The 16,769-nt window shown below is 37.7% G+C and overlaps 1 protein-coding gene across 1 annotated transcript in view; it reads right to left on the reverse strand.

Annotated features, from left to right (window-relative positions):
- Window positions 1–919, reverse strand: part of LOC308086041 (CD82 antigen-like) — a 34,255-nt gene extending 33,336 nt beyond the window's left edge. The window contains exon 1 of the mRNA XM_080429365.1: window positions 776–919. The gene's annotated coding sequence lies outside the window, so the exon portion shown is untranslated. The remainder of the gene's footprint in view (window positions 1–775) is intronic.
- Between the last annotated feature and the right edge of the window lie 15,850 nt (window positions 920–16,769).

Here is a 16,769-nt window from a genome sequence, read left to right on the forward strand (position 1 = left end):
TTAAGTACAATTTTGAGGTACTTTTACTATACTGGAGTATTTCCAATTGTCAATACTTTTTACTTCTACTCAACTATATATTGAGACAAATATTGTACTTTTACTCTCACTAAAATTATTTGACAAATGTAGTTACTAGTTACTTTGCAGATATAAATTATTATATTATAAAACATACATTAACCACTTCAGCCCCATTTTATAAAAGGCTATAGAAAATCTGCTATTTTCAAATATTTTAGTACTTTTACTTTTGGTACTTTAAGTACATTTTGATGCCAATATTTGTGTACCTTTACTCAAGTAAAGTTTTAATTCAGGACTTTTACTTGTAACAGAGTATTTCTACACCGCAGTATTGATACTTTTTACATAAGTAAAAAAAAAAGTGAGCACTTTTTCCACCAATGTGCATTTTTATTTGCCATCATCTCTTAAAGTGTGTTTATCAGCTCCTAATCATTCACACACGCGCCACATCACCACGATCAGCGTCTTAAAACGGCCCAGAAGTGATACATTCATAAGGAAAATACAGAGACTATCATCGAATAATTAAGTCGATCATCAATCCCAGACTCTGTCACCATGGGTAAGCCATTTAAAAAAAAGTAAGTTGATCGCACATAACACAAGAAGAAAAAAAACACTTGTTTCGTTACTAGTTTCAAGAAACAAACCCAGCTTCGTGAGTTTGTTTGTTTGCAGAATGGTGCAAGGCGTTATTCAGCAGAATGAGTTGGTATTTAATGATTATAATCAGCAGGATACTTACGTTTTGATCGTCCAAATCTACGGAGAAAAGTTGTGTGCAAAGGGGGGTTGTGTTCAGTGTCCAATGATCCGGACCGTCTGAGCTGCAGAACAACAAAGCTCTAGTAAACTGATCCTCTCTCTGTCTATGAGTGTGAGATCGCACCATGAGGCACATGGTCATTGGGGAATAAGCGCCACCCTGCGGCAGATATGGGAACTAGCAAGTTCTAGTGTGTCCTCCTTTAACCCCCAAATCCCCGTAACGGTCAAACTAGGACCAGTGGTGTAAAGTAACTAAGTACATTTACTTAAGTACTGTACTTAAGTACAATTTTGTGGTATTTTCTTTTTACTTTACTGGAGTATTTACAATTTTCTGTACTTTTACTAAAATAGCTGATCTACAAGCTCACAACACGCCGCGGCGCGTTGTGAGCTTGTAGATCTGCTATTTTTAACCATTTTAGTATTTTTACTTTTGGTACTTTAAGTACATTTTGATACCAATACTTTTGTAGTTTTACTCAAGTAAATTTTGAATTGTAGAACTGTTTGTTGAACTTTTACTTGTAACAAAGTATTTCTGCAATGCAGTATATTATACTTTTACTTAAGTAAGAAATGTGAGTACTTTTTCCATCACTGCAAACAGGACCATGGGCTAGTCTACACCAGTGGTTCTCAACCTGCGGGTCGGGACCCGGACCAAGGGGGGGTACCCACATGATTTGGGGGGGGGGTCCTCAGATGACAGTGAAGTGACAATTTAAGGACTTTTTTAATCCCAAAATTGTGGAGGCGTTGTGAGCTTGTAGATCTGCTATTTTCACAATATTTATCTGTGGAACCAAAAATGTAATGCCTCCACTCCTACATTCCAAGTGCTTAAATCATGGTGGGGGTCCCCAGTTCAAATATGATTCTTTTTGGGGGTCACAGCCCTGAAAAGGTTGAGAACCACTGGTCTAACACTGTACAATAAATGCTGAGTGTTCATTTAACACAGAGAGTGTACGAATGGAATTTGGTTCCATTTGTACAGTCAGAGCTATGAATGGATAAATGAACACTGAGGATTTTACTGTGTGGGTAGATTATAAGAAATATATAGAACACATTGTTGGTGAATTGTGCTGTGTGTGGGTGAGAGAAGATATTGCCAATAAGGCATATTATTATTGTACATTGTAGATTAGCGTGACTTATTGCATAATGAATATAGGACGAGGATCACAGGAATGCTGAAGAACTATGCCCCCTTGTCTACAGGGTTTGCTGGAAAGAACTAATACTAAACAAAACATACAGTACTGTGGCTGTATTTGGAATGATGGCAAAAGACTGACACTGAAACCCTGCTTAATTGATCCAAACTATTTTTGCTATTTTAGAATTGGAATCCTGATTTTTTTAATTTGCTATTTTTGAATTGGAATCCTGAAAAGTAACATTTTTATTCAAATGCATTTAGTTATGCTTGTTAATTTTATGAACTTAAATACAAATACGTTGGACATAAAAAAGACAATAGAATTTTAATACTAGTCATTAAGCACTATTATATAGACGGGCCGCATTAAGTGAAGGTGGGGGCCACATGTGGCCAGATGCCCATGTATGCTATATACAGGTACAAAAAAGCTGCTGGTGGTTAGTGTTCTGGTCTGGTCTCAGACCTAGACAGACACACAGAATATTTATGTTACACGTTTTGTTGTGAAAAGTTATTCATCTTAACAGAGTCAGATTGCCTCATCTGATGTTAAACCACATGAACCTATAGCATCCCTATTCTGGGTCTGTCATAATAGCAGGACGTTAATGCGAAAACAGGCAAACCTATGGTGAAAATGGCAGATCTACAGGCTCACCACGGGTTGCAGCACAACCTGTTGTGAGCTTGTAGATAAGATATTTCAGCCAAGAGATTTGGTGTAGAGGGGGAAAAGGAGACCAAGTATACTAGACCCCTGGGGGTCTAGTATACTTGCTCTCCTTTTCCCCGCTAATGTGCTTAATGCCGTTTTTTGTTAGTTCTTTTTTACAGGTTTGGCTTTTTTGTACACATGTCCCTATATTACTTTACTTGTATTAGTCTGCCCTGTACATTTTTTGTTATGTAAATGTTGAACATTATTAGATTTGGTTTTGGCGTCTCGACAAGACAAATTAGAAATAATTTAGCAATAAAGTAACAGCATAAACATGTTGCAGTAAACACTGTAAAAGTGGAACAAATATATAACACAGCATATGATTCTTGTTCTACATACTGTGTCCTACAGTACATGTTAGTGTGTCCCGCATGTCACTATACACGCAGTCCGGTGACATTCAGGTCTTGTGTGTAGTAGCATTCAGTATTGATTGACCTGTGTATGGTGCCGCAGTGAGGTCAGGGTCAGTACCATGCTTGGTCGCAGTACAATGGCCTCTTACAGAACACGGCACATACAGTGTCACAGTCAGTAATGTCACACAGTCTACATGAGCCTTATTCACACCATAAATGTCTTTATTCTTTGGACTTCAATGTGGCCAGGGCTGAGATATGATCACAGACTGTGGCCACGTCTTACAATGGAATGGTGTAATGGTCTCCTATGTAATGGTTTAAGGTTCAGACCCTGAACAATGCAGGCTTCTTTAAAACTTGTTCGTTTGACAGATGATCCCACTTCTTCATTGGAGTTGGAGAGCACCATGGGGCCACCAGAATGACATCATCAACTCACTGGCCCTTTGTGACCTTAACCACTTAAACCCTAGTCTATACTTAGTGAACTAACACTTAGTTGACCATGGTCGGCTCTGTTCTTGGTCCGCTCTTCTTTTCCCTTTACACCATATCTCTTTGCCCAAACACATGTACAAGCTTGTAGATTGGCTTTTTTTATAGATCTGCTATTTTCGGCAAATGTTCTCCCCAGGATGTGGTTCAAATTGTCACTGACAAGATAAAAAATACTTTTATTCCTTCTGTTATTTCCAGATCTGCAGTTAGCATTCCTCTAATTTGACTTTTGAAGAATGCCGGATGGCCAAAACGTTTTTAAAGAAAAATAGACTTTTTACCATAGTTCCGATTCACCACCATAGTCAGAACATGTGTACATTTTATGTTTTGGATCTTATAGCACTGGAATAGTCTAGTTCATGTGGTTTTATCCTGGTTAAATAAAGGGTAAATAGAAATAAAATACTATAAATTAGGGCATATTAAAGCATTCAAAGAAACACAACCCTCACTCATTGTAGACCAGACCAGCTCCAAGCCTCATACTGGTGTTATTTATCAGTATAGTGGTACTTATATATTTATGTATTCGCTGGCTTTACAAAAGTGTTTTCCATTTTCACCACTGACTGCCATGTCTCAGGACATAAAATAGCATGTGAGCTCTTAATCAGAGTGTTTATCAATCTGACAATCGAATCATAACAGTGATCCCATTAACAGAATCTGCTCTGTAATTCCACTAGCATTAGTAACGTCTCATTCCTGGAGAAGAGTTGATATTATAGCCTCTGTCCATAGATTTATTATAATATACTTATCCCTCCTTCCAGTCTGTTCATTGCCAGCAGGGGAATTTGAACAGATTTACAATTTCCCTTGACTGATTGGAAACCCAATGCCTCGCTTAGATGGAGAAATGGTTCTGCTGAGACTTCGGGAAGGAGGAGTTTACCTTTCCTGCACTTGATGGAAAAACAAAGAAACCCACACACGTACGTGTGCGCGCACACACACACACACACACACACACACACACACACACACACACACACACACACACACACACACACACACACACATACACACACACACATACACACATACACACATACACACACACATACACACATACACACACACACACACACACACACACACACACACACACACACACACACACACACACACACCAGTGGTGGAAAGTAACTAAGTACATGTACTCAATACTGTACTTAAGTACAATGTTGAGGTATATGTACTTTACTTGAGTATTTCCAATTTCCAATACTTTAAAACTTTAGTTAGTTACTTTGCAGATTTTGATTATTATTACAAAACATACATTAACGTCTTCGGCCCTACATATATTTCAGCCATTTGAAAATAGCCGATCTACAAGCTCACAATATGTCGCGATGCGATCATGCGACGCATTGTGAGCTTGTAGATCTGCTATTTTCAAAAGGGTTTTATACATTCTGAACTTGTGAAATGGGACATTCTGCATAATGAGTACTTTTACTTTTGGTACTTTAAGTACATTTTGATACCAATACTTTTGTACTTTTACTCAAGTAAATCTTGAATTCCTGACTTTTACTTACAGAGTATTTCTACATTGCAGTATTGCAATGGTCTTGTATGGTCTAAAATGATAAAACTGCCAATGAAGATTTCAGACCCCTCCGTCCCAAATAGGAGCTGACAAGAAATGAATCCCAGGAAATTGAAATCGGTTCTTAAAATGAATAGAATAGAATTGATATGCAATGTCTAAGTTGTTCTCAAATGCTGTATTTATGGCTCACTTTGCATATTTTGAGTTAAGAAAAAAAAAAAAGATAAACAGCACCATCTAGAGGCAGCCCAACGATATTCAGGTTTGATGTGGATGTCTGTTTATGTGAGATAAACAAAGACCTTCATTGATTGCATTATGATGTTGACTAATGCAATTGGAGATATTCTCAGTTGTAGGCTAATGACTCATTAAAATCCAACTGTTAAAGTCACAACTTGATTTGACACATAATGCACTAAAATAAAGTTTGTGTGACTTTAAGAAAAATATCAGAATTCGTTTGTAAACAAATGTTCTTTTTTTAAGAATACAAAAAAAAACAGCCTATCTACACTACATCTACACTTTTTATTCTTTTTACTTTTTTTTAAAGAATATATAACACATTTTTACCAATGTCACTTGAAGATCTAGCCTACAAGCTACTGTGTCATTTTGAATGCAAACAATAAAAAAAATGTGGGTGCATTATTTGAATGAAAATGATTTGATGAGCTTTTAAAGATAATTTTCATTCAAATAGACCTATCCGTGCCTAGATTATTATGAGGGGTCAGAGTTCCAAATTGGAAGCAAATAGGATTTGTTGATTGCAAAGATCGTCAATCAGGTTTATATTTAAATGAGCCAATCACATCAGATCATCAATCAGGTTTATATCTAAATGAGCCAATCACATCAGATCATCAATCAGGTTTATATTTAAAAGAGCCAATGACATCAGCCCCGCCCTAGCAGTGTCTCGAGACAGAGGTGTGTAAATATATTCAACCTGGACTCACTTGAAGTGGTGTAAAGTAACTACACTTACTGTGTAAATAATTAGCCGGATACACTTAATCTATGACATTCATTTTGTAAATGAATAGGCATGTCTCAAATTTCAAAACACAACTGTTCCAGATTACATCATCTTTTAACCAACTTGCTTACTTTCTCCCCATGAGCTTTGATGTCTCACAGTGACAGTGTCTGCAGAGTCTCCCAGTGTCTGGGAGTCTGCGTTTGGATCCTACCACCTAACCTCTTGACATCACTTCAAATCTGAATAAAATGAAATCAATAGGATGAGTCAGAGGCTGCCTTTTTCTATCTCTGTGTGCTCACCATTCAACAAACCTTTAATCTTCAAGCATCCATGAGTTTATTTGTAGAAAATCGTTTAAAAGAAATCAATTGTTTGACCAAATGCAATGGCCTCTTATTTCCTGCAGTTCAATGTATGAAGGCAATTCAATTCATTTACAAATCTCTAAATTTTGTCAAACAGAACACCCGTACCTGGACGCACGTCTGATCCAGGACCCCAGCAACCCCTGGTACACCGGGGTGGTCCTGAGGAGGACTCCAACCAAGCGTCTTCAGTTCACGTAAGTACATCCTTACTACAGTATATAATAGAGGCATTAAACAACTCAATACATACATCGGTAACATTGTTTAATTTTGTTAGACCAGACAGTCATCTTTGAAGAACTTTAAAGTTGCACGTACAAATGTCTACATTTCCTCACATCTTGACGCTCAAGATGACATGTTTACCTGGACGAGCATCTTCATTGATGATGACCCCGAGAACCCAAGGGTGACACTGAGGAGGGTTCCAGTTGAGGATGGCTCACGTGGAGAGGAACCAAAGCAGAAGGTGAGTTGGTTTCCATGTTTGACGGATGATTCTGACATGGAAACTGACCCCTGTGTTTCTTCTCCCCCCAGGCTGGTCACCAGTGGTGGAAAAAGTACTCTGTTACAAGTAAAAGTCCGGAATTCAAAATGTACTTGAATAAAAGTACAAAAGTATTGGTAAAGAACATAAACAGTAATATGTTCAACTTTCAAAATGTACTTAAAGTACCAAAAGTAAAAGTACTAAAATGTTTGAAAATAGCAGATCTACAAGCTCAGTTGTGAGCTTGTAGATCGGCTATTTTCAAATAGCCTAGGAGGTATAAAATAAGGATAAGGATAAGGATAATTCCTTTTAACAGGACGTTCATGAAAGTCCTTGCGGGCTTGTTTCCAATGAGGGCCTGTGAGCAATTAGGGGTTAAGAGTCTTGCTCAGGGACAAATTTCATTTCATCGACACATATGCTGGCGTGGCCTGGAATCGTACCTGGGGCAACCAGGGCCTCTGGCTCCCTAGGCGGGCTCACTAACCACTCAGCTATGGCCGCCCCTGCAAAGAAACTAGTAACTACATTTTTCAAATAATTGTAGTGGAGTAAAAGTACAATATTTGCCTCTGAGATGAAGTGGAGTAGAAGTAAAAGTACTGATAATTGGAAATACTCCCATTAAGTAAAAGTACCTAAAAATTGTAGGGTGTCAAAGTTTGTTCTTTTGCGCATATTTTAATTTGTGTACATTCATCTGATTTTAGATGGGTGCTGAGTGCATCTCATCTATATGGCATGTGTTTTCTTGTCTGCAAACATACATTCATTAACCACTTTCACCCTGGCGTCCCTATTTTGGGCATTTTCAACTTTTCTTTTTTTAAACAGTGAAAATAGCAGACATGCAAGTTCCCAACGTGTTGCATTGTGACACGTAGGAGCTTGTAGATCGGTTATTTTAGCTTTTTTTAGAATAGGGATTAAGTGTTAATGTTTTTTTGCCATCCCCTACTTTTTTTGGGGAGATGATGCCTCTGGTTTGTACATAGTTACATCTTGTGTTTAAATAAACTGTTGTATATCGCCCCTATATATATTTCAGCCATTTGAAAATAGCCGATCTACAAGGCCACAATGCGTCGCATTATGCTTTCATCTTTTGTAGGCTATTTGTAAATAATAGTTATTTTGTTACATTGACGTTTGTTATCTTATATATTAAGTATGTTTTATCTTTTGTTATTTTATACATTAAGTATGCTTTATCTTATACATTAAGTTTGATTTAATATTTTGTTACTGTACATTATTATTACTATTTATGTTCTACATTGAATAATGAATATGCTTTTATCTTTTATTTTGTACGAGTATCTTTCATATTTTCTTTAAAATAAACCATAACTGTTGTAGTTTAGATCAAGTACTAGTTAAAGTTTAAGCAGTAGTTTAAGTTGTTAAATAAAATATCTTATATGATAATCATATATCAAGCTTCATGTCTTTATTTTCTTCTCTTTGGCTTTAGTGTGAAATATAGGCTATGGAAAGGTCTTCATTCCATTAACCGAAGATTGACAATAGCAAGTGTAGAAAAATGTCTGTCTGAGATTTAGAAACATATCATGGCAGGCTTGAGATCTTTCTGAGGGAAAAAGAATCCTGTCAACCATACTGCCTTCATGCAGGCCTTGGTATGAGAGGGAAATAGACTAGTGGATTAGACTATGAATGTTACCAATGAAATTAACATGTTATACTGTGGCGTTTTGAAATGAGGCTTTGAAGCAGAAATGTGATGGTCGGGATTTATGTCAGTATGAGCTAACTCTACCCCCTTTGACACCCGAAGGACTGAAGAATATTCAATATTGAAGGAAAACGAAGGCAAAATTATTCACTCTTCTGTCATTTTGATGGAAGGAATTCAGTTGAGATGGTTTAGCAAAGGAAGAGATGAAGTTGTGTTGACTGTTTGTCCACATGATGAGGAAAATCCAGTCCAGCCTTGGGAATCACAGTCATTTTTATTGCCAGAGGGACAGGGTATGTTGGCACATAAAAAGAATGTCTCTGTGAGTAGTACATTAGACCAAAGATCTCGGAAACTGAAAGCAACTGTGCAGCTGGATATTTTGAGGAGGAATAGGAAGGAGGAAATGAGAAAGTAGAAAAATAGAAAGAGGAGGAAGAACGTCAGAAATACACGAGGGTCCATTAGCAGAAGTGTCCAGACCAAAGTTATCGTTAAATCTTGAAGTCATGTGTCTCTAACTCATACTTGAATTGCTTCAGGATTATTAGCCCACAATGGCACCTTGTGCAGTTCTTCTAAACCCTGAGTTACACTTGGTTGCAACACCTGGGTGTCGCACAAATAGCAGATATAAAGGCTTACAACGTGTCTCAGTGTGCACCCGAATGGGGTGCACCGTGACATGTTGTGAGCATGTAGATCTATTATTGTCTCCGCCAGGCCGAAAGGCATGGCGAGAGAGTATGTTTTGCCCCCTGTCCGTCCGTCCGTGTGTCCGTCCGTTCGTCCGTCCGTCCGTGTGTCCGTCATTCTGTCATTTTGTGTACAGCTAATCTCCGGCACCGTTGGCTTGATCGCAGTGAAACTGTGCACACACACTCCCTGGATGCCAGAGCAGAACCTCTGCCCCAAATTTTTCAAATTAGCCTTTTATAGCGCCACCAGGAGGCCGCTTTTTGCAAAACACATTTCTTGACAGTACTCCTACAGATTTTATCCAAACATCACGCAAATCAGTACACAGTATCTCTATAGTCATGTGATCAACACGGATCTGTCCAATTTTCCATATTTCATCCTGATTGGCTAAGGTTGGCTTCCAAAGTTTGCAGGATTGCTCCGTTTTCAACAAAATGCCTCAAATCATGAACGCAGCTTGCGATTTCCATGAGATTTCACAAGCACATTCCCACTAGGCCGAGGAAGAAATGCCACTTGAAAATGTTCAAATCAGCCTCATGGTGGCGCTATAAATGGACGATTTGTGTTTTTAACTATAACTGCACCGATCTGCATGAAACTTTGCACGCACACTTCCTAGAGGCCAAGGAAAAACAACTGCCCTGCATTTTTCACATTTGCCTTTCATAGCGCCACCAGGAGGCCGACTTATGTACAATATTTTTTTTGATATTAAGCCTTCAGAATTTATCCAAATTTCACGCACATCGGTACACATGATCTCTATAGTCATGTGATCACGATGGATCTTTTAAAAATGTCATATTCCATCCTGATTGGCTAACATTGACATCTAAAGTTTGCAGGAGTGGCCCGTTTTGAACAAAATGCCACAAATCATGAATGCAGCGTCCGATTGTGGTGACACTTTGCACGCACATTCCCACTACATTGAAGAACAAATGCCACCCTTTTAACATTGCCCTATTATAGCGCCACCAGGAGGCCAATTTTGCAACACTTTTCTTTTTTATATTACTCCTACAAATTCAAACATCATGCAAATCGGTACACATATAGTCAAGTGATCAAGATGGTTCCGTCCAATTTTTCATATTCCATCCTGATTGGCTAATTCCGAACATTGCTGCCCCACAATAACCTACCTGACCTGGCGGAGACCTGTGCTCCGAGGAGCACTTTTTCTAGTTTTTTGTGCACAACTCTGGCGCACAACCAAGTATAAGTCAGGCATAACAAGTTTAAGCTATTCACCCAAGGTCATTGGTCTAAATAAATGCCTTTTTATTACTTACTTATTGTAATGAACTATTGTCTCACACTCAACATGTGAATTCAGGTTTGTGCATGAGTGTATGTATGGGGGTCATCCCTATTTTGACCAGGGCAGTGGTTCTCAAATTGGGGTCTGGGGACCCCTAGGGGGCCTTGAGGGGGTTCCATATAATGTCACCTGCCAGAAGGTAGTTCAATGATAGAATTTACTGTATAAGAATGACTATTCAGATCATAGGTTTTCTCCCCACATACAGTATTAGACAGTTGTAGAATTCGGTACTCAATGTAATCTAACAGCTAATATCGGTTCCATTTAGTGTAGCAGAGACTTTCCATTTAACCTTATCATCACCTGAATAGAACGAATGTATAGCTATGCTGGGAAAATGAAGAGGCCATAATGTGTCCCCATGGGAGTCCTTGAAATTAAAGTTTGAGAACCACTGCACTAGCTCAAGAGGGAATCCCCCTTGGCCGGGGGAATTATTTTAGGCTTCTAGTCTTCAGTCAGAGGCTCTGAGCCACTCTGCTACAAATGATGTTCAATCTAAAAAAGAAGGCTTTGTGTTTTTGTTTTTTTTGACAAGTGCTGCATGGCCTTGCTGGGGAGGTTTTGTGACCTTCCTGCAAAAATAGAGATCTCACTAATGGAAATGATTAAAGCTGGACTTTAATCCTACTTTAAATTATAATGCTAGAGGAATACAGGCCAATTTAATATTGTGTGAAGTGCTAATATCTTGTACAATTTATTTTGTATGTATATTTGTATTTTTCTTTCTGTATTTGGTTTATTAATTCATGCATTTGCATTGTTTTTGTACTGACGGTATTTGCATCTTTGTTTTTGTTTTCGTAGAGGTGGGACTGTTGTTTGATATAACTGAAAGTCATTTTCTGTTCATTTGTAAACTTCAATAAATACTGTTGGCTATATTGTTTAAAAAGGGATATTCTATCTCTTCACCACAAAATCTTGAGAACAAAATATGGGTCAGCTTATGTTGAAATGTATGCCTGCTGTGATTAATATACATTATATATATATATATATATACATACATACACACACACAATATATGGAATTGTCCAATATCACACATATTCCAATCAATATGAAAATGTCAATATTGTAATTTTGTCTTTCAACAATGAAATGGACAATTCACCAGAAGTGTCTCCATTGCGTCCCCTTAAATCTGTAATTCAATGTATTAACAGAGGTATATTAAAACACAACATTTATTTTGTGTCTCAAGACAATATCTTAGATCTTTTGGGTTGTTACTTGCAGTTATGTAGCCCAAATATAAATACAACTCCTGTCACCCATGGTTTTAAAAGACTATATTACATTTAATTCAATGTCCAATACACCTCAAAATAGGGCACAGAAAACAAGAGTCACAAAGAAACTTTATATAGTTTTCAAGTATTCAAAACTGTTAAATAAGTACAAGATGTGTTCACATGATTTACATACTGGACAATATAAGCACTGCCCATTTTTAATTCTCTTTACATATTTCCCACTACCCACGCAACACTCTAAAAGGTCCGCAAACTATTCACATTTGTTTTTTAAAGTCATCAATTGGAAATGTGGACAGCGGTCTATCGAACAAAGAGCACACAGACGCAACACCTGGAACAGAATGGAAAGGTTCAGCTTTTTTTTTTGTAGGGTGTCAAAGTTTGTTCTTTTGCGCATATTTTAATTTGTGTACATTCATCTGATTTTAGATGGGTGCTGAGTGCATCTCATCTATATGGCATGTGTTTTCTTGTCTGCAAACATACATTCATTAACCACTTTCACCCTGGCGTCCCTATTTTGGGCATTTTCAACTTTTCTTTTTTTAAACAGTGAAAATAGCAGACATGCAAGTTCCCAACGTGTTGCATTGTGACACGTAGGAGCTTGTAGATCGGTTATTTTAGCTTTTTTTAGAATAGGGATTAAGTGTTAATGTTTTTTTGCCATCCCCTACTTTTTTTGGGGAGATGATGCCTCTGGTTTGTACATAGTTACATCTTGTGTTTAAATAAACTGTTGTATATCGCCCCTATATATATTTCAGCCATTTGAAAATAGCCGATCTACAAGGCCACAATGCGTCGCATTATGCTTTCATCTTTTGTAGGCTATTTGTAAATAATAGTTATTTTGTTACATTGACGTTTGTTATCTTATATATTAAGTATGTTTTATCTTTTGTTATTTTATACATTAAGTATGCTTTATCTTATACATTAAGTTTGATTTAATATTTTGTTACTGTACATTATTATTACTATTTATGTTCTACATTGAATAATGAATATGCTTTTATCTTTTATTTTGTACGAGTATCTTTCATATTTTCTTTAAAATAAACCATAACTGTTGTAGTTTAGATCAAGTACTAGTTAAAGTTTAAGCAGTAGTTTAAGTTGTTAAATAAAATATCTTATATGATAATCATATATCAAGCTTCATGTCTTTATTTTCTTCTCTTTGGCTTTAGTGTGAAATATAGGCTATGGAAAGGTCTTCATTCCATTAACCGAAGATTGACAATAGCAAGTGTAGAAAAATGTCTGTCTGAGATTTAGAAACATATCATGGCAGGCTTGAGATCTTTCTGAGGGAAAAAGAATCCTGTCAACCATACTGCCTTCATGCAGGCCTTGGTATGAGAGGGAAATAGACTAGTGGATTAGACTATGAATGTTACCAATGAAATTAACATGTTATACTGTGGCGTTTTGAAATGAGGCTTTGAAGCAGAAATGTGATGGTCGGGATTTATGTCAGTATGAGCTAACTCTACCCCCTTTGACACCCGAAGGACTGAAGAATATTCAATATTGAAGGAAAACGAAGGCAAAATTATTCACTCTTCTGTCATTTTGATGGAAGGAATTCAGTTGAGATGGTTTAGCAAAGGAAGAGATGAAGTTGTGTTGACTGTTTGTCCACATGATGAGGAAAATCCAGTCCAGCCTTGGGAATCACAGTCATTTTTATTGCCAGAGGGACAGGGTATGTTGGCACATAAAAAGAATGTCTCTGTGAGTAGTACATTAGACCAAAGATCTCGGAAACTGAAAGCAACTGTGCAGCTGGATATTTTGAGGAGGAATAGGAAGGAGGAAATGAGAAAGTAGAAAAATAGAAAGAGGAGGAAGAACGTCAGAAATACACGAGGGTCCATTAGCAGAAGTGTCCAGACCAAAGTTATCGTTAAATCTTGAAGTCATGTGTCTCTAACTCATACTTGAATTGCTTCAGGATTATTAGCCCACAATGGCACCTTGTGCAGTTCTTCTAAACCCTGAGTTACACTTGGTTGCAACACCTGGGTGTCGCACAAATAGCAGATATAAAGGCTTACAACGTGTCTCAGTGTGCACCCGAATGGGGTGCACCGTGACATGTTGTGAGCATGTAGATCTATTATTGTCTCCGCCAGGCCGAAAGGCATGGCGAGAGAGTATGTTTTGCCCCCTGTCCGTCCGTCCGTGTGTCCGTCCGTTCGTCCGTCCGTCCGTGTGTCCGTCATTCTGTCATTTTGTGTACAGCTAATCTCCGGCACCGTTGGCTTGATCGCAGTGAAACTGTGCACACACACTCCCTGGATGCCAGAGCAGAACCTCTGCCCCAAATTTTTCAAATTAGCCTTTTATAGCGCCACCAGGAGGCCGCTTTTTGCAAAACACATTTCTTGACAGTACTCCTACAGATTTTATCCAAACATCACGCAAATCAGTACACAGTATCTCTATAGTCATGTGATCAACACGGATCTGTCCAATTTTCCATATTTCATCCTGATTGGCTAAGGTTGGCTTCCAAAGTTTGCAGGATTGCTCCGTTTTCAACAAAATGCCTCAAATCATGAACGCAGCTTGCGATTTCCATGAGATTTCACAAGCACATTCCCACTAGGCCGAGGAAGAAATGCCACTTGAAAATGTTCAAATCAGCCTCATGGTGGCGCTATAAATGGACGATTTGTGTTTTTAACTATAACTGCACCGATCTGCATGAAACTTTGCACGCACACTTCCTAGAGGCCAAGGAAAAACAACTGCCCTGCATTTTTCACATTTGCCTTTCATAGCGCCACCAGGAGGCCGACTTATGTACAATATTTTTTTTGATATTAAGCCTTCAGAATTTATCCAAATTTCACGCACATCGGTACACATGATCTCTATAGTCATGTGATCACGATGGATCTTTTAAAAATGTCATATTCCATCCTGATTGGCTAACATTGACATCTAAAGTTTGCAGGAGTGGCCCGTTTTGAACAAAATGCCACAAATCATGAATGCAGCGTCCGATTGTGGTGACACTTTGCACGCACATTCCCACTACATTGAAGAACAAATGCCACCCTTTTAACATTGCCCTATTATAGCGCCACCAGGAGGCCAATTTTGCAACACTTTTCTTTTTTATATTACTCCTACAAATTCAAACATCATGCAAATCGGTACACATATAGTCAAGTGATCAAGATGGTTCCGTCCAATTTTTCATATTCCATCCTGATTGGCTAATTCCGAACATTGCTGCCCCACAATAACCTACCTGACCTGGCGGAGACCTGTGCTCCGAGGAGCACTTTTTCTAGTTTTTTGTGCACAACTCTGGCGCACAACCAAGTATAAGTCAGGCATAACAAGTTTAAGCTATTCACCCAAGGTCATTGGTCTAAATAAATGCCTTTTTATTACTTACTTATTGTAATGAACTATTGTCTCACACTCAACATGTGAATTCAGGTTTGTGCATGAGTGTATGTATGGGGGTCATCCCTATTTTGACCAGGGCAGTGGTTCTCAAATTGGGGTCTGGGGACCCCTAGGGGGCCTTGAGGGGGTTCCATATAATGTCACCTGCCAGAAGGTAGTTCAATGATAGAATTTACTGTATAAGAATGACTATTCAGATCATAGGTTTTCTCCCCACATACAGTATTAGACAGTTGTAGAATTCGGTACTCAATGTAATCTAACAGCTAATATCGGTTCCATTTAGTGTAGCAGAGACTTTCCATTTAACCTTATCATCACCTGAATAGAACGAATGTATAGCTATGCTGGGAAAATGAAGAGGCCATAATGTGTCCCCATGGGAGTCCTTGAAATTAAAGTTTGAGAACCACTGCACTAGCTCAAGAGGGAATCCCCCTTGGCCGGGGGAATTATTTTAGGCTTCTAGTCTTCAGTCAGAGGCTCTGAGCCACTCTGCTACAAATGATGTTCAATCTAAAAAAGAAGGCTTTGTGTTTTTGTTTTTTTTGACAAGTGCTGCATGGCCTTGCTGGGGAGGTTTTGTGACCTTCCTGCAAAAATAGAGATCTCACTAATGGAAATGATTAAAGCTGGACTTTAATCCTACTTTAAATTATAATGCTAGAGGAATACAGGCCAATTTAATATTGTGTGAAGTGCTAATATCTTGTACAATTTATTTTGTATGTATATTTGTATTTTTCTTTCTGTATTTGGTTTATTAATTCATGCATTTGCATTGTTTTTGTACTGACGGTATTTGCATCTTTGTTTTTGTTTTCGTAGAGGTGGGACTGTTGTTTGATATAACTGAAAGTCATTTTCTGTTCATTTGTAAACTTCAATAAATACTGTTGGCTATATTGTTTAAAAAGGGATATTCTATCTCTTCACCACAAAATCTTGAGAACAAAATATGGGTCAGCTTATGTTGAAATGTATGCCTGCTGTGATTAATATACATTATATATATATATATATATACATACATACACACACACAATATATGGAATTGTCCAATATCACACATATTCCAATCAATATGAAAATGTCAATATTGTAATTTTGTCTTTCAACAATGAAATGGACAATTCACCAGAAGTGTCTCCATTGCGTCCCCTTAAATCTGTAATTCAATGTATTAACAGAGGTATATTAAAACACAACATTTATTTTGTGTCTCAAGACAATATCTTAGATCTTTTGGGTTGTTACTTGCAGTTATGTAGCCCAAATATAAATACAACTCCTGTCACCCATGGTTTTAAAAGACTATATTACATTTAATTCAATGTCCAATACACCTCAAAATAGGGCACAGAAAACAAGA

The sequence above is a fragment of the Gymnoscopelus braueri genome (assembly GCF_963280865.1).
Source record: "Gymnoscopelus braueri genome assembly, chromosome: 1".
In the NCBI taxonomy this organism is placed as follows: domain Eukaryota; kingdom Metazoa; phylum Chordata; class Actinopteri; order Myctophiformes; family Myctophidae; genus Gymnoscopelus; species Gymnoscopelus braueri.